Genomic DNA, 18,605 nt, shown 5'->3' on the forward strand with positions numbered 1-18,605 from the left:
GAAAAGAAGGGAGAAAAAAGTACTCTGGTTTCCTGTGCTCATAGCCAGTCCTCGAGCAGATAGGGAATTACAGCAGAAATTTGTTACTGGGTTTGTGGCTGCTCTCTTACTCTTCCAGTACCGTTTGTATAATCTGTTGACATCATCAGCTGATGGAGCTGTGCCTGACCTGCCTTTTGCCTGAAGTTTGTTGTTGCATCAGCAGCCAGAGGAAAGCCTTGTGTGCCCTAAAGCCGCACACTGTGTGCTCTAATAGGGCATCGTCCTGTGCCTGCAAGCTTGTCCATAACAGGGGAAATTGATTAAAGGGGTTGTTCATGGGGAAAATCCACTCTGCTGCTTTGGAAAGCAAGCCCAAAGATACATTAGTTCCCCAAGCTCCACCTGGGGCCCAAGCAAAGGACAGCCAAATCAGATATCAGTCACTTGGACCTGGCAGGGCAGTGCCTGAAGTGACCTGGGAATGGTATTTTATGGGAAATAACACTCAAAACCCTTAAAAGGCCAGCAAGGGGATGTTGAAGGAAGTAACCACTAAGGTGGACACATCTTCCCAAATTAGCCACAGCTTCAGAAGCACATCTGCTGCCTCAGACAATTCAAACCCCATTCATTCATTCATTGATCTCAGCCTCTTTCTTTTCTATTCTGTTCCCCCTGCCAAGAGCGAGCCTGTTCTCAGTGGATCCCTGGGAACTGTGGTGGCCCAAGTGCAGAATGGATTTTGGGAGAGCTGTTGTGTGTGGCAGGTAGGAGGATGCTGACTTGGGAATCATTTATCAGAGCACTAATCAACCATGCAGTCGTTTCCTACTGCAAGCTCAGCCTCTGTCATCCTGAAATATTGAAACCGGGGAGGTTTAAATGCTCTGCAAATATAGGCCCAGTCATGGGGAAAAATGAAAAGTGCCAGCCCCTGATGAATGACATTGAAGGCATTGTGGCAGTGTGGAGCTGAGTGAGTGTCTGATGCTCTGCCCTGGACTTGGTTTCATTGTGCTGCCTGGGAGCTGTGACAATCTGCACTTGCTGATGGGAGCTGGAGGGACTTGGGTGAGCACATCCCATTTCCTGCTGCTGCCATCAGCATCCCAATTTTAGAAGCAGTTAATGGGAGGAGTCTGTTTGGTGGGTTGGTTTTATTCCTCATTTTTACCTTTTCTTTTCCCTTCTTTCTGCCTATCCAGCCCCCTCAGGAGACCATTCCCCAGTCTGATTGCTGTAGTGGTGGTGAGGAGCATTCACTCCTGGGAAGTCCTGTAGCTCTCACACTACAGCTTATGGAGCTGCTTTCCCTCCTTGGGCCTTCCCTCAGTCACAATAGGAGTGGCAATTCCATTCATTTTTACTTTGGCTAATCAAGCCAAGGTCTCTCAGTTCCCAATTTCCTTCTGTTCCCCAATTACCCTGGCAGTTATTTTCAGACCTGTTTTACTTGCTGACTTTTTTATAGCTCTGGTAGCCTTTGTTCAGCATTTCAAATGAGGTCATTAGGCCTTTGTACAGCAGCCTGAAAGCTCAAAATCATTCTCATAGATTCAATTCTTCCTTTTTGTCACTGCAAAGCAGCTTCAAATCAGTGTCCGATCCCTTTGGTGGTTGTTCAGCGAGTTTTCTATTCCACATGTTTACATCAGAAAGCTGCTACTGCCTGAGTTTGTACCTTGTGCTGCTGAGTTTTACCCCGTCCTGTTTTCCCTCATCGTTCATAAACTTGGGTCTGCATGAAGAAAATCAGCAGCTGACAAATATTGGTAATAAAAGCATGTTGAGAGCTGCTCAGAAAAGAGCATTCTTACATTAATTCAAAGCAACAAAAATAGATGAATCAGATAAATTTGAGGATAAATGTTAATGTTTTATTTTGAAAACTGTTTTCTCTGATTATTTTATGCTTGTTTTCTACTCTGAAGTGGAAGAGAACAGCAGAACAGGGGCAAAACCCCCAAGCTCCTGGACTATGTGAATCATGTATGAAAAACCACCTTTCAAAATTGATTTAGGAATGATAAAATTATTTTAAAACCTTTGTGATAGCCCTGGATTTTGTAACTGCATTTAATCCAGTAATACTTTGAGATTAGTCTCACAGGCTTGGAGGCCTTTGATGTTTTTGGCTTTGTCTTTGCTCCTTATCTTCCAGCTTTACCTGAGCTCCTCATGGAATCCCATCCCACAAAAAGAGCCAGCAGATTGAAATCCAAAATTCCACAGATCCTATTGCAACTCAGACAAGGTCCCCAGAGTACAATCCCCAAATTCAGGTGCTGCTGAGAAGACATCAGGAACTTTTACTGTAGAATATATTGGGAAAACTGCAAGTTGTCATGTTTAACAAAGCCCCTTTTTTCCAACAAATAATCTTCAAATTTGATTTCTTGTCAGAAAGATTTGGGAGTGAGGAAAGTTACGCACAGAAGAAACTTCTGGTATTTGCAACCACTTAAGCAATATATAGATTATGATATGTTTGCTGAGACTTTGATTCTACCTGCACATTGGCCAAATAAAATTAGCATTGGACGAGAGATTTCAGTGAAGCAAAGTGGGTGAATTTCATAGGTGGAGCTGAAATTTGCATTTGGCACATTACCCCACAGCTGAGGTTCTGATTGATCTGTAAATCAGCTTTAGGTAAAATTACAGCAAACCATATCCTCCTGTCCTGACTTCTGCACAGCTCAGATGTTGCAGGAGATAACTTCCAGTTTAATTTCCAGATGTCCTGTGCAGCCAATGGAGTGCAAAAGTCTTGAGCAAAGTCCTCTTGGATTATCTGATTTAATAACAGAGGAGAAAATAAAATTTCCTCTTGAGTTCTGCATTGGTATAAACAGACATAACTTTTGACTTGTGGAGGCTGTTCTGAGTTGCTGAGACTTTGTTTCCACTACAGGGAGTTTGTGGAGTTTTCTGCCACAGAAAATGTGGTTCTTTTAAATGGAAAGGGTGGCTCTGTTTAAAGGGAAAGGGGACAAAAAAAGACAAAGGGAAATGTTTCCATTGTGCAGAGTAGGGGGAGAGAAAAACCAACAACAAAAGGCAAAGCCTTTCTCTTCCAAAACTTTATCTATTCATACTAAAGGTCATTAACTTTATTTTGTATGGAAAAAAAACCCAAACAAACTTGATGAAAAATGTAAGCATTTAAAAATTCCCTTCAAGAAAGAAGGTCCTCGTGGATTCTGGCACTGCAGAGTTACTACTGAGCTGGTTACAAGTAACAAGTTTGAATCATAGAGCCCAGTCTAATTTAAGATCTGCCATTATCATCAGTGGTTATTAATTTTGGAGGATTTTAGAGCAGGTTCTCAATGAACATGGAATGAGATAAATGCCAGGGGACTTGCTGGGTGAGAAGTTTTCTTTCCCGGGATGGGAAAGTCCCCTTTGGATCCTTGAGCATTTATTAAGTCTTAAACAATAAATACCAAAAATAGGAGCCAGATCCTCAACTGACATTGGAAAATAGTTATTTTTGAAAGTATTTTTTTTAATTCATTTTTTTATGGACAGAGATATTTCCTGGCACATGACAAGTCTGTTTTCAAGGGGTGTATGTAAAGCATTTGCCACAATGACAAATTAATATCTTTGTGCCAAAGTTAAGACTTAAAGCCTCATTCAGCTTCATTAACGCAACCAATTTGTTGTGCATCCCACCTGCATCATGCTCAAGCACACAAATGGCACCCTTGATATTCTGTAATGACTGCTCATTCCCTGGCAGAGCAGGATGTGTGGCATTAACATGAAGAAACGAACACTTTCTAATTAATTTTTTTTTACCATATTCAAGATAGGCAGGGTAATTAACATGCAGCAGGGTATGGTCTAGATGACCGATTAACTTCAAATAGGTGTATTCTGGTAATTATTCCCCATACAGCAGTGCAAATATTAGATTAAGTTTTAGGAGTGAATTTTATGGATCTTTGAGTTTGAGTAATTTAAGATTAAATAAATTGACTGAACTGCACCTGAAATTCTTGTTAATCTCCAGACCACTTTCCCTTCCTTCTGCCCAAACACAGAACTGCTCGAGCCAGCACAGCCTGAAATTCCCAAAGAATCCCTTTTGCCACTGAGCTGGATACAAACCAGGAGGGATGCTCAGACACCCCTGGGTCCCTCTGCATTCAGGAGCTTGGGTTTGCTTTGGATCATTGTCACATTGCACACATATCCAGCACATACTCTGGAAATCAGTCAAGGCCATGGAGTTAATATCTCTTGAACAGCCTTTAAATTAATAGTGAGTAATTGGCTGCATTGCAGCCACCAATTAAATGTTTCAGCAGAGCTGCTGGTGCCTGACACCCAGAGCTGCCTTGCTGACAGACCAAAATTCCACATGAGGCATCCTTGCTTTTCCAGACATCCTCAGAACTTCTCATGGCCTTTTCTTCTCAAGATCCACCTTGGCCCATGCAAACCAATGAGTGGTGCTGTAAATTTCTGCTCATAGGTCAGCAGTTTGTAAATGAGAAGGTTGATGCATCTTAATATAATAATAATCTGGATATTAAATAAAAGTAAAAGCAGCTGTGGTTGTGCATTCCCAAAGCCTTTCACAACCCCTATCTACAGGGAATCAGCTCCATGGCTCAGGAAATCCATTGCTGTTTTCCAGCTGGTCACATTAACACAAAGGAGGAAGGAATAGTTAAACCCTTGCAGAAGGACCAACTTCCATACTGACAACTGCAGGAGAGAGATCTGGAAACCCCATTGAACAGTGCCTCTGAGTCCTGTGGTTCAGCCACATTTCCATTTCTAAGCAACCCCTCTTCTCTCTGTAGCCACACAATTATTTCCATGGGTATTGACTTTGCATTTGTGCAGTTACAAGAGTGGATGTTGCCACCCACATTGCAGCCCTTCCATTAGGAACATGAGTTAATATTGCTAATATTATTACCATTAGTTAATAAGCACTGGTTGAGTCAAGTTGAGATTTTCATAGCAACAAATCCAACTGTCCAAAGGTGCTTAATCTCAATTACATAAATTCATCTCTACCACATGAAGTGCTCTTAGAGAGGTTCATACAAGCTGGTGCAATGAGCTTTTTTAATAGCGCTATAATTGAGAACTCAACATGTTTCCAAGTGCTGTTTAACAATTAATTTGCCAAATATCAAATTTAATTTAACTATTTTCAGTCCAAATAGAGACATGGGTGGGAAATTTCAGGTGACTGAAATTGCACAGAGATGTCACAATAGCTGGATGTCATAAAGGAGGTTGGTTGTAATTAGTTTGGCATTGATGACCTGTCTGCTTAATTTCTGAAAAACAGCAGATTTACAGCCTTGGCAAAGGTCACTCAGTATAGGAATAAGTCTGTGCCACACCAGACTTGATACCAGCCTTTCAGAGCCTGAAAAATATCAGTGAGCAGTGTTCCTGTCAAACAGTTTCTGAAAAACTTAAACCTTTTTCATGTACAGTCTCTGGTCTCTCAGCAATACCACAGGCCAGGCTGGGTGCCAGCATGTACCAAGCTGCTTTCTGAGGTACCAGCTCTCACCTTTATGTAAATTGGATGGGATTAAAAGCTGTGCTGCAAGAACTCTTTGATCACAGAAGCAGCTGAAAATTGTACAGGCTGCATCTCTGAGCTGCTCTATGCAGTTCATCCAAGGCTGGCATCCTGCTCTGGCTCTGGCACCATTCTGCCATTCCTGCCTGCATCCAGCATGCTGATCTGAAGCCCAAAATCCAAGTTCCACATAAGCCAGCCATTTGCCTGAAACCCTGAGGATACTTTGGTATTTAAAAGTGGGATTTTTTTCTGAGACATATCACAAGTATTAAAAAAAGGGAAATTAAACAACTGCAGAGTGGATTTTTTTTTTCAAACTTAGCAAAGGTTTTTGTTATACATGAGGATATGAGGGAAAGATCACTATAATGAATGTCATAAGCCTTTGATTTACCTGCTTGGTTTTAGTCTCTTACTATTGAATTACAATAATAAAAGGCTGGTCAGGACAGCAAGCAGGAAATGAAGCAGCAACTGGTGATAAAAGAAGCTTTTAGGGAAAATACATCAAGGACCCTCCAGGAAACAGCAAGATATTCTTGCTTCAGAACCGTTTGTGGGGCTGCTTCCTGTGGGGCTGACAGCCTTGGTTGAGTTTTGTTTCCTGCTTTATTCCCCAAGCTTTCCAAGGCTGGAGCTGGGGCTGCACTGTCCTGCCTGTGCTGAGGCAGCAGCTCATGGGTGAGTTTGACAAGGGAACAGTGAGGGCTGATGTCATTCAGGCAAACCCTTGCTGGGAGTTTGTGGCTCTCATTTGTTTGCAGATGAGTTTAGATGATAGCAGGAACTGGCATTTTGCAAAGTGCTGTTTTGTTACCTGAAGCGAATGTAACAAGCAAAAATGCAAAATGTAAATATTCCTGGAAGGGCTGGAGGTTCACTCTGCTGATGGCATGGGAATGAGTATATGAAAATTAATTGCATGAGAAACCTACAGATTTGGCAGAGGGGTTGTGACAGTTGCTGGTGTTTCAGTTGCTTTCAGTTCATGCTGCATCTGAAGTGCAGCATGAATGGGCCCCTTTCAAAAATGTTGAATGTTGAGATCCTCAGTGGATGACTTTCAAGGGCTGCTTTATTAAATCCCACCTTTCTCTGCAATGGTCTGATTCAGGAGCCTCCTCGTGGCACAGAGGTGGCAGCAGGATATGTGAAAGCAGGATCTGGGCCCTATTTTGGGAAAACAATGTCATGCTGCTTATTTGCAGTCAGCCCCAAAACCTGGTGCTTTGCATCTGGAAAGTGAAGCACAAAGTACTTCAGAGGTTGTCCTTAGAGGCAAGAGGCAGTTCTGCTCTTTGGGATGTACTTGTGGCAAAAATGGGATTTACCAGAGCAACAAAAACATCAAAGGAGCCAGGGTAGGGCAGGGTAGGGCCCACCAGCAAGGGATGTGTCTGACAAGGCTGAATCAGTGCCTGCAGTGACAACCCTGACCCTGCAGCAGCTCAGAGTTCCCTACAAAGGGAAATTTGGTTTATCTGGCGCTGCTGAAGTACATCTGAAGGAGAAAGGACGGCACACTGGAGTGTTGCTTTGCTCAGTAACAAGTGAGGGGAAATGCCAGTTGTTTATCAGCAGTTTGGAAGTCTGACACTTGATGGATGGCCTGAGAGCACTGCCTGGGCTTCCCCTGCTCCTCAGAGAGGCTCTGACTTGGCTCTGGCATTTGCTTAAGTCACAGCAAAGGCTGGGAATTACAGGCTGGGTGTTTGCATGCAAAGGAAATGCTCTAATGCTGCTCGGAGGAGCTACAAAAGGACAAGGGAGCGTATTTCAAAGAGAATTGGAGCAGTAAAATTTGATTCACTTGGAACATCTGACTAGCAGATGGTAAGGAATAAACTGAAGACTGTGAAAACCGTGTGGGTGTGTCATGGGCACGAGTTCCCAGCAGGTGAAGTGTAGGACTGGTGTAGCACAAACCACAATCCCATCTCTGGAGCAGGAGCAGCCGTGACACTTTCCCAGACACGAGGGTGGCTCTGGTCTGTGCCAGCCTGGGGCCACAGGAGCCAGCAGAGCCTCAGCAGCTCCAGAAGGGCAGCTGCAGGGAATAATCTGGACTTGTTCAGTTGGTACTCCTGGTGTATTCCTTTTAGGAGACAGGAAAATGGTCCAGAAGGTGCAAAGTCACGCTGGGTGTCACTCTTTTAGCCAGCAGCAAGTTAGAACTGTGCTGATGTGATCTTCCCAGCAGGCCTGCAGCATCCTTCTCCAGGGCAGAGCTGCCCTTTCCAGAGCTCTGCATGGGAGCACAGAGGGCCTTTGGGTTTTTACATGGCAGGAGAACATTCCTTGTTTTGTTCAGTTCCACGTGGCTCAGTGGTTTGGTGTCTTGCTCAATAGCTCAGCTGGTCTGTTCTGACTTGACTCCTTGGATCTCTGACAGTTTACTGGATTTAAATGGGAAGAATTCATTGCTTTGATTCTTGGAGATATTCTATCTTTTGGACATAAAACAGCAGAATTAGTGAAAACTTCCTGGCAAGCGTATATATTTTTTTAAATTTTGTAAATGTGCTTTCCCTGTGTTCTCACCTCTTGTTTATCCCCAAGAAGGTGGAGCATGGGGAAACTTGTTAATGGAGCTCACAGAAATGAAAAAGGAGAGTGGCTGCAATGTTTAGTTTGTGAAAGAGGGCAGACATTAGCCTTGGGAGCTGTGCTTTTAATTATTAGTCACAAACTTTGCTTTCAAGGCTGTACAGAAATGGAGAAAAATCCCACATGGAGCTGTGCTTGCACAGAGAGGAGATTGCATAACTGGGCTGAGATGACAAAAAGCTGTTGTTGGAATCAAACCTGTGTCTGTGGGGAATTGTAATTCCCAGTAAAAAATGCAAGGGATACATCTATAACTGGGGGTTGTATCAATAACTTGTGTACATAACAAATCATTCCAGTTTTCAAAAGCCTTCAGAGCAAGGGATAAACCTGTGGCAAATTCAGCTTGGCAAGTGCAGTCCTGTGGTTTTTACACAATATTCAAAGCTTTCTTCTCCATCATCTTCAGCTCTTCACACCCTCCTGGAGAGACTGGCTGAGCACCCCCAGCCCCCACGTGTATTTGGCTGACATTGGGGTGCAAGGAGGGGATTAAAAATCACTTCTGGGAGCATGTATGGGAGGTTTCAGGGTATTTCTGGCTCTCCTCATAGTCAAAACATTTTAGACATAAAAACTTGTGGAAAAATAAATGTTCTGTGTGCTGGTGTAAAGAACGTGTAAGGCAAGCCCTTGAGGGGAGGGGATAAATAACAATGATAATAGGGAAAAAAAGTAAGAGGGATTAAAGCCAATTCTAGGGAAAAATTTTACTCTTGTGCTTTAAAGCACACCTATAATAAGGTATGTCTTTAGTTGCATGGTTTTCATGAGGTATAATCACATACTTAAAGCTTTCAGAGAGTTCATCCTTTGAAGTACTTTTCCATATCAGGGTTTTAAAAACACCCACAAAACCACCCATATTGCTGGATTACTTTTTCCCATCCAGCATTGCAGCATATCCCTGTCCCATCCATCCCTCAGGCTTTCACTTGTGTCTGTAATGTTTTGCAAGGATTTCACTGAAGTCAGTTAAATTAATCTGCATTTACCCTGAGAGTTTGCAGAGCAAGAGCTGCTACATCTCATTTTTAAGGGTTCTCTCTTTTTCAAACACAGGCCCTGCCTGTAAAGGGGTGTGTGGTATTTTCAGGGTCCCCCATCGTGGGGAGGAATGATGAATCTGACTCCATGTTCTTAGATGGCTAATTTATTATTTTATGTTACTATATTATATTAAAGAATGCTATACTAAACTATCCTAAAGAATACAGAAAGGATACAGACAGAAGGCTTGACAAGATAATAATGAAAAACTTGTGACTCTCTCCTCAGAGTCTTACACAGCTGGACTGTGATTGGTCATTAAGTTAAAACAATTCACATGAAACCAATCAAACCTGTTGCATAAACAATCTCCAAACCACATTCCAAAGCAGCAAACACAGGAGAAGCAAATAAGATAATATTGCTTTCCTTTTTTCTCTGAGGCTTCTCAGCTTCCCAGGAGAAGCATCCTGGGCAAGGGATTTTTCAGAAAATATGATGGTGATGGGGGTGGGGGTATTTTTTGGGAGGAGGATGTAGGATCAGGTGGCTGCTGCTGTTTTTTCATCTGTGAATGGACTTTGCATCAGGGCAGTCATCAGAGGGACACCCAAAGCAGCTTTTCCTGAAAAGGGAGAGGTAAAAGGGTGCTAGATGTGGGCCTCCAAATAGAGATACGGGGTCTGTGGTTAACCCAGAGCAGTTGTGTGTGTTTAGTGGCACTGGGACAGGATGGAAGCCAAGTTCCCAGTTCAGGAGGGTGCAGGATAACTGCAGAGGTGGTGGTAAGGAGTGCATGTCTGACATGGTGTAGGTAATACACAGGAGAGCTAAAAATGCCTTATCCCCACCAATGTGCAACAGACCTCTTGTTAATTATGCATCTTTTAAACTTGGTTTGCAAATTGGCTTAATAATATATAATCATGATTTACTTAGAGACAAATTAACATTTGACTTTGAATTTTGGATAAGTCACCTGCATTCCTGGTGTCTTGTTATCATGGAGCTCATGCTTGGCACTTCTTGGTTTTTAGGTCAACCATGTGAGCACACTGAAGCTTTTTTCTTCCTATTTTGTAAGATTTAACCTAAATCATGGCATTAAGCAACATTATGTGAATCTGGTGATACTATTTATTAAAAGTACACATGACACGTTCCTTTTTCCTTCCAATCCAGCCCGTCAGTTGTTGCTGAGTTTCTGGGTTTGTGTATTATTGATCACATAATACAATAACTTTTGTCAATAAACAAAAATCCCCACATTGCCCAAGTTAAGATGTGTTTGTGACACAAGGAACTGGCCTCAGCACTTGGGTACACGACAAACTGGGGTGTGTGGAAATCTAACACACTGAAATGTGCACTTTTTTTTTTTTAAGGAAAAAAAGAAAGTGCTTTTGAAAAATAGAAATAAATCTTAACTCTCTGTTTCCACTGTGATCCATATTCATTTATTTCTCTGTTTGCTGTGGTTCTTATGTCTGTCAAAACTTCTGGTAATCAAGGAGTCTCAAAACACAAGGCCTGGCAGCCTGACTGCAGAGTCAGAGCACTCACAAGAGGGGAGCACAAAAAGGAGGTGAGAGCTGCACTGTGGCCGTTTAATAATCAAAATCAACTGGTTGAGCCGGAAAAGCACATTCTGGGTACTTTTTCTGCTTTATAGTTTGCATGCTGCTTCTCCAGTTGCACAAGGCTCCTGGGAGTCTCTATAGTTTATAGTACATGACTCATTGGTCTTTTGACACTGAGCTGTTTGACACAGAAATTTTTATTTGTACTTCCGTGGAGAAATGTATGTACAGCTAAAGGTTACAGAGGGAGGTGAGTGGCCCTCAAATTGTGTTAACTTTAAAAAGTCTGTTCTCTACAATGTTAAATAGGATGGCAGTGATGTCCCTTCCAGAAGGCTCAGAACGTGCCTCTGTGTTTGTGTACATACACCCAGAATGGAGGTAATGAAAATAACATTTACTGGCTGTTTACTTCTCACATAACCAAAAATGGCAGTGGAACACCCATATTTAGAGTTATATTATTTAGAGTGCCTGATTGTAAACCAGACCTGCTTCTCTTCAGCTTGGTTTAGCAAGCAGGTAGGAATATTAAGCAAGGGAATGTGACCATACTGGAGTGTTCTTCCCTTTCCCTTGCCTTTTCCAGTCATTATTGTGGTGCCAGTGATCTCAGGCCCTTTGGCCACTGCCTTTTAGGAGGGGTTTTGTGTCTATTTTTGGTCAGTCTCCAGCAATACTTAATGGCAAGTGCCCTAAATATATTTGCACATGAACACCCAGAGCTCAGCAGCAAACTCCCCCAGGCTTTACTTAAACATTTTGTAGGTTCAAAAATGGAAAGGCAGGAAAGAAAATGCTGAGGATAACGAGGAGATCTGTGCCAGGTAGGATCTCCTGGGAGCTGCTTGGAGGCAGGGAATGATTTTATCTCCCCACTGTTCTCAGGAGCCACGAGCATTGCTACTCTCATTCCATTAGAGAGGAGCACAAAGGAGCCAGAGCTGAGCTGTGTGAGGGTCAGACCGTGGCCATCCCTGTCCTTTAAAGAAATTTATTCAACTGTGCATGATTAATTTTTTTTCTTCCAGTGCATCACTTAGAGCCACTGAGAGCATTTTGCCCAGAAACACAATAGCTACTTTCTTAGCTGCAAAAATCAGTGGGTATTTCAACTTCCTGGAGCCTCAGTAACCCCAAAGCTGTCCCTTGCTGTGAACCCTTTGCTCTGCCTCTTTCTAATGCCCTGCACTTTGGATTCTTGTTGGAATTCTTATTCAGGGGTTTATCTCAAAGACACAGCAAGAAAGACTCTGCTATTCCATCTCTAGAAGAGCTTTTCTGACCAATGGCTGAAAGTTTCTCTAGTTATCTCCAGCTGTTTCAGAATTTCTGAATCGCTGTGGAAAAGCATAGATTGTTTGGGACAGAGTTGGTTGAAGTTCTGTCCAAATGAGATGATTTGAATGGAGGCTGGATACAGGAGTCAGTCAGCCAACCTGCTAATGACCTCAAATGATTATAAATAGCCTTGATAACTTGAAGTGATAGCTTCTCAATTTTGAGTGGTTTTTCTGTATCTGAGGACAAAGATCCTGTATTTTGAAGTTTAAAGGCCTCATTCTACACTCATATGGGGAGATGGGGTAGAGAAAAATGGGAAAAGGAGGTTACTGTTAGTCCCCACTCTGCCCTGGGTGCTGATGTGAAGGTGTCAATAAGGCAGTCATGGTTTGGAACATGTACAAGGATGCATATTCTGGGATTTCCTGATGCAGCTTTCAGGCTTCTATTCCCAATCCTTGCATTTTGTGCACCTCAGATTTCAGTAAGGCAAATCTTCCTGAGAGGAGAATAAAAGGAGTTATAACCTACATGGGAGTTTTCAGTTGATTAAACTTTTCATTCTCTGAGGAAAACCCTTTTTAGAGGTTGGGAAAACAAGGTGGTAAAATGTGCCTAATTACAGTTGACTCCAGTGGATAGACTTCAGTTTTAGTCTGGAAAAGTTGAAAAGGAGTCCATGGTTATTTTAAAATTAATTATCACTCTTCTGAAGTCCTGCTGAAAAAAAAAAAAGAACAGCTAGGCAAAACCAGGCAGTAAATGACACAGATGAGGCAACATCTACCATATGTCAGCTACACCTCAGAGCCGTGGGGTGCTGCCTTTGTTTGTGTCAGTGGGGTGTTTCTGCTGATGTTTCCAGGACACCTTGTGCTTCCTATGGCAAAGCCCTGGCACTTGGTGGGTCTGACACAGCAGGAACAGCACTGGGCTGCCTTTTTTTGGATTTTTATTTTACAGTTAAGTGCTGAGGCCCTCCCAGCACTTAAAATTATAATGTAAATATTTGAATTTTTATTTTCATAATTGATCACCTAACTTTAACATCTGCTGAGTACAGGAGATGTGGGAGCTGAGGGAGAAGAAACACATGTATGGATCTCCTCAGCAGGGTTTTGGCTCAGCTCTCCTCAAATATTTCCTCCTGATGTGTTGGTGCTGAATGTGTGGGCACTTCCTCCCTGGTGGCATCAGTGCCGTGGCTGCTGAGGGCTTTGATGTGCTCCAAGTCATTTACACTGCCTGGAAAGCGGGGAGCAAAGCTTGCTGAGAGGCCCCTGAGCAATTCTCTGTCCAGCAGGCACAGGGCCGGTGGGAATTTCCTTGGGACATCCCTGGAAAAGGAAAGCTTGCAGTCAGGCCTGGCACAGCCTGTTGTGGCACTGAGGGGTGTGATGGCTGGAGGTGGCTCTGTCCCTGACCATGGCACCCCCAGCCAAGGACAATTCCCATGAACCAGGCGGGACAGAAAGCTGACCAAGTTCTTGCTTTGGAGAGAGGAAAAGAATTCTGTCTTCCCTCCCTAGGAATAGGGAGATTTGTCAGTTTAAAGTTCTGCTCCTGGTCACTGTTTTTCTACACCCTTCCAAGCATTGCACAGGCTGTTAAATGAGTGCAGAATCCAGGAGTGCTTTGTCCAAGGAGCTGTGTAGCAAAAAAGCCCCAGAAAACGCTGCAATGGAGCCTCAGGGCAGGAAAGCAGCTGCTCCAGTAATGATGAGGATTCTCTTCTTTTGGCTCCCTTGCCTTCTTTGCCCTCATGGATGACACACAGAAAGCAACTGTCACCTCCTCGTGCAACTGGGTGACTTGCAGGAGCAGCAACACCAGCTCAGTGTTGCTATGGAGCACTAATGAAGCACTTGTTGGTGGGCTTGGCTGTTTGTGACCCTGATGTTGGAGCTGCAGTGGGGGTTTCCCTGGTGATCCATGTTACTGAAGCTGCACCATGGACAAGGATCTAAAATTGTATTTTATGGGCTGGATCAGCAAATCTTTTGAAGTTCATTGATTAAAGCTCAGCACAAAGTTATTTTTGGATGCCAGTTCTGACCTCTCCCTAACTTTGCGGAGGGAGTTTAGAGAAACCCTAAAGTGTGCCCCAGACTGGGGTTGGTACCAAAGGGCAGAGGAGGGTGGTGTCCAGGGGGACACTGATGAAGCACAGCTGTGACAAGCACCAGGCACTCCCTGTGGAGCCCAGAGGGATGTGGCTCCGTGTTTCCTGCAGGAACAGGCTCCCAGTGGCTCGGGCAGGGCTGCAGAGAGCTCCTTGGGCAAAACCTTTTGGTTCAATGGATGAGGCTCTGTCAGACTTCCTGGACACTGAACTTGATGTGGTGAAAGAGGAATTGCAGAGCTCTTGGAGAAAGGCAGAATCCTTGTGAAATCTGCAGGTATAAGAGCTGCCGGAAAAGCTTTAGATACATTGTACTAAATTCAGCAAAAGTTGAGAGTGAAGTTTCAAGAAGGAATTAAGGGAGAGAAAACATCTAATAAATATCTGACAATGATTGCCTACGTGCTGGAGGGGCAGACAAGGAGAGGCACAAAAAAAGTGGGTGAAAGCATTTTATGGAGACTGGAAATCCTTTGTGCTGTGAAGCTGCTTTCTTGTCCTCTTGCTTGAGGAGAGACTCAATATTTGTCTTCTGGGCCCAGCTGAGAGAGAATGTTCCATGTGATTTAGGAGATCAACACAATTCATTCAATTCACCTAGAGAAAGAAAAATCAGACATCCCCTGTGATTAAACCAATCTGGGGCCATTCTGCTCTATCTCAGACATTCCACAATGAGAAAAACAAGGGAGCATCTTCAGCGGGGTTCTTTGCTTTATAAGAGATGTGGGGTGCTTTATTTTTCACCAATCAATCAATGTATTAAACATACAGCCAATGTATTTTCAATGTACTTAAACTGAAACTACACATCAAAGCTTTAAGTCAGTATTATGAAAAAAATTAACACCAAAAAATACCCCAAAACATGTCCCCCCACCAAAAAAATACCCAAACAAAAAAAATACCCAAACAAGCAAAAAAATCAACCACACAAACAAAATCAACGACTAACCTAAAAAAAACCAACAAACAAAAAATCCAGAAGGAATGGTAAATGTTCTCTTATTGGTGTCTTTGGAGAACTGTCACCTCTAAATGTTACAGGGTGATGGTACAGACAGGTTTTTGTCATGAACATCTCCTAAGATTGATTATTTGTCCTCAATCATTGCTTGCTGAGAGTCCCCTTCCCTCCTGGTCAGTCCAGGAACACCATGCACAGCTCCCTGGGATCAACCAGGGAACTTTGTATTAGTTTCAGGCTCATTATTTTCCATGTGGGGAAAAAGGTGGAGACATGTAATAAGGTCAGTGACCCTTGGAGGTATTTCAAGTTCTTCTCTCTGTAGTTAATGAGCAAAGTAGACAGGAACCTAAAGATGAAGGTGGTTATGGCTGTCAAAAGCTGCATAAAAGTGACTGAAAGTCTAAGACTAAAATAATTATTTTGTGTATAATTAACAGGAACTTCTCAACGATTGGCATTAATGTTCCTAGGAAGGTGATGCAGGTATTTGGTTGTTTGGCTTCAGTCAGACTTTAAAAGCAGAATCACAGCTGATGAAACAGCACAATTTAAATCACTGATTCCTGCCTAAGGAGCTTCCTTAGCAGCTCTCAGGGAACTCAGTCCCAGCCCTTGTGGATCACAGTACTTGTGATTAACAGGGATGAGAGAACTCACAACGTGAGGCTTTTGAGTTGGAAAGAAATGCAAAGCTTCCATCCCAAACTGCCATTTGTACACTGCTAAATGCAGTATCCCAAACTCTGAGAGCAGTTTTTCCCATTTTGTAGAACGAGTTGCTAATCCAATCTTTACCTGCTGGAGAAGAATCCTGTCAGGCATTTGCTGTGCTATCTTGGCACACACTGTATATGTGGTGTCACTAATTTCTGTGTTGGGAGCTATGGAACTTGTTCGTGGCAGGGATCAACCTAAGGATATGCGTGTTCTACAGCCGTGTCAGTGTGGATTTGGGATACTCACGGAGTGTCTTTGCCGTGCCCGCTGGTTTTGTGGGACGCTTTTATTGCCACGGATTGCCTGCTAAGTCTCTGTTTACTCAGCCCCTCTGCTTTGTTTTCACAGTTCTGCCACTGCCAAGCGACCCAGAGAGACCGATTCCTGAGCCTGGCGATCCTGCACTGACAGCACCGCTGACAAACCCCGGGAAGGGGCGAATGAGCCGCGGGAAGCGCTCCCTCCCCGGCCGCCGCCTCCCAGAAGATGGAGCTGTTTCCCTGACACAGCTGATGGAGACCTTGTAAGTTCAGTATCACGTGCAGTTGGGGAATTCTTGCAGATATCAGAGAATTCTTCACAGCTGAGAAAAAGAAAGAAATGAGCCTGCTGGCCATAATTATTTTGAGTAAATTATACTTCTTAACAATAATAGTACATGAAAGTGAGTTCAGTTATTAGAGTCCAGGTGGCAACCATTTTTTATACTTAAAAGTACACATGATTCTTGGCAGATTTAGGTATATTAAGCATTGCAATTTTTTTGAGTTTATCACTTGATTAGAGAGGGGGTGATTTGTTTTATTGAGAGCAGTCACTCTCTTTTTCCTGGAAGCAAATCTATTTATTTCCCTCTGGGATGGAGAGGGGTATTTATTTCTGGTGTGCTTTGGTTTCCACCTGTGAATGATAAGGCTGGGAGGTGTTTTAAATTTCCACATTAAAAATCAGGTGAAAAAGTCATGAGCATAGAAGATTGAAAGCAAAAGATGAGTGTAGATTCTTGCTCAAGGAAGGATGGTTTGTGGGAACCCACAGTCCCTTGAGTTGGGGCTGAGCAGCAGAGCCCTCCAGGGATCAGATGATGAAGGAAACTGTGAGTATGTGGGGATTTGAGTACATTTATAATGTGCTTGTGTGTGTTTAGTGTCTGATCTTCTTCCCTTAAAAGCAGAGTTAACCCTCTCCCTCCTGCCCTTCCCTGCTCACCCCCAAATCTGGGATAAGGCTCTTGGTGTCTCTGAGGCCTGGACACACCGAGGAGTCCCTCTGGGAGCTGGACAAAACTGCTGCCAATGTCACCCAACAGCTGTCAGTGTCTCAGCCTTGCTGGGGTGGCTGCTGGGAACATTTCACTTTTCATTTTATTGCTGCAGATCAGATACTGGTTTTTACAGCTCGCATGTGTGCTATCTAAACTGCAAAAAAAGATTAAGAAGAAGGGAAGTTTTATAAGCACTGACGTGGTTGTCATGACTACCTAGGCCACTTTGCTAGTGCTATACAAGTCTTTCACTTTATCTGTCTAGCTATTATACAAAAACACCCCACATTTATTTTTGCATGAGAGTCTGGAGGAACAGGGCTCAAGAAACATCAGTAAGCATCAATATGTGTGTGAGGTGTGACATGCAGGTGAGGCTAAGGCTCATCCCCCCAGTCAAATCACAAATGTCTGTGTTAAATTGTGTTAAATGCCTTGGACAGGGAGAGAGCCAGGTCCCAGGTATCTCTGCTTTTGTCTGAACTGACAAGATTGGAGTGCTGGCTCCAAACGACCAGGCTGCTCTGGCTTACTGGGAGGTGGTGTCCTCCCTGAAGCTGTCAGCAATAGAAAGTTTGAATTTATAGATAACATATTCTAAAAAGCCTCTCCATCTCTTTTTTGAAGTCTGTAAGCCTCTGCCACAGACCTGGAACAGCTGGCATGTGTGAATGCTCTCTTGGAAAAGTACAGCTGAGCTTCCAAAGCCTTTTTTGGTGGTTTGGGGGCTTTCTTTTTCCTTTTTTTCCTGTGAAGTAAGGGTTTTCTCAGTGACAGAGTTGTGGATCATGTGCAAGGGAACAACGAGAAGCAGGAGTAATCTGTGTGTAAATGTTAGCATATTCCTTTATTTCAGCAATGGGTAATCACAAGGAGAACAGGAAAAGCACTAAGTGTGTTTGGAAAAAGAAAAGATGTGCCATGCTCTGGGCACAGGTCTCCAAAACAACAAGGGGCAGTTTGAGATAAAGTTTTGTTGCCAGGAGACTGTAACCATGAAACAGAAATGCTGATTAGCTGAGATACTTGTGAGATGATGAAAAAAGACATCTCGGTGTCTGTGTTATGTCAAAAGCATAAAACAACACACTTATCTTGGAAAAGCTAAACACAACAATGCAGATCCTAACAGCAGTAAATCCAGCCCAAGCGGTCACAGGCTGATTTAAAGTTTAAGAACATAGCTGGAGTTGGTCATTAAATGCCCCAGGAGTTAACTTATTGGAGGAGGAGGAAGATGAAGATAAGGTCATTCTTTGAGCACTGAATCAGCTCAAACCTGTTGGAGAATGGGCAGCTGAAATGAGAGGAGTCTCTGTAAGCTGTGTGTGCACAGCTTTGTGCTTCCCTAAGGAGCCAGGAACTTCTGAAGGGGATCATTACAGCATAAAAAAGCATTTTAAGTTCCAGGTGTGCATCAAAGAGAAAAGTTTAGGAAGAAATCTGAAAGAAATCAAATGAAAGGAAACAAGGATAGAATTTCAGAAGACACAGGTCTGGTCATCAGGTTCCTGTAATAGGAA

This window comes from Camarhynchus parvulus, chromosome 3 (genome assembly GCF_901933205.1).
Source record: "Camarhynchus parvulus chromosome 3, STF_HiC, whole genome shotgun sequence".
Lineage (NCBI taxonomy): Eukaryota > Metazoa > Chordata > Aves > Passeriformes > Thraupidae > Camarhynchus > Camarhynchus parvulus.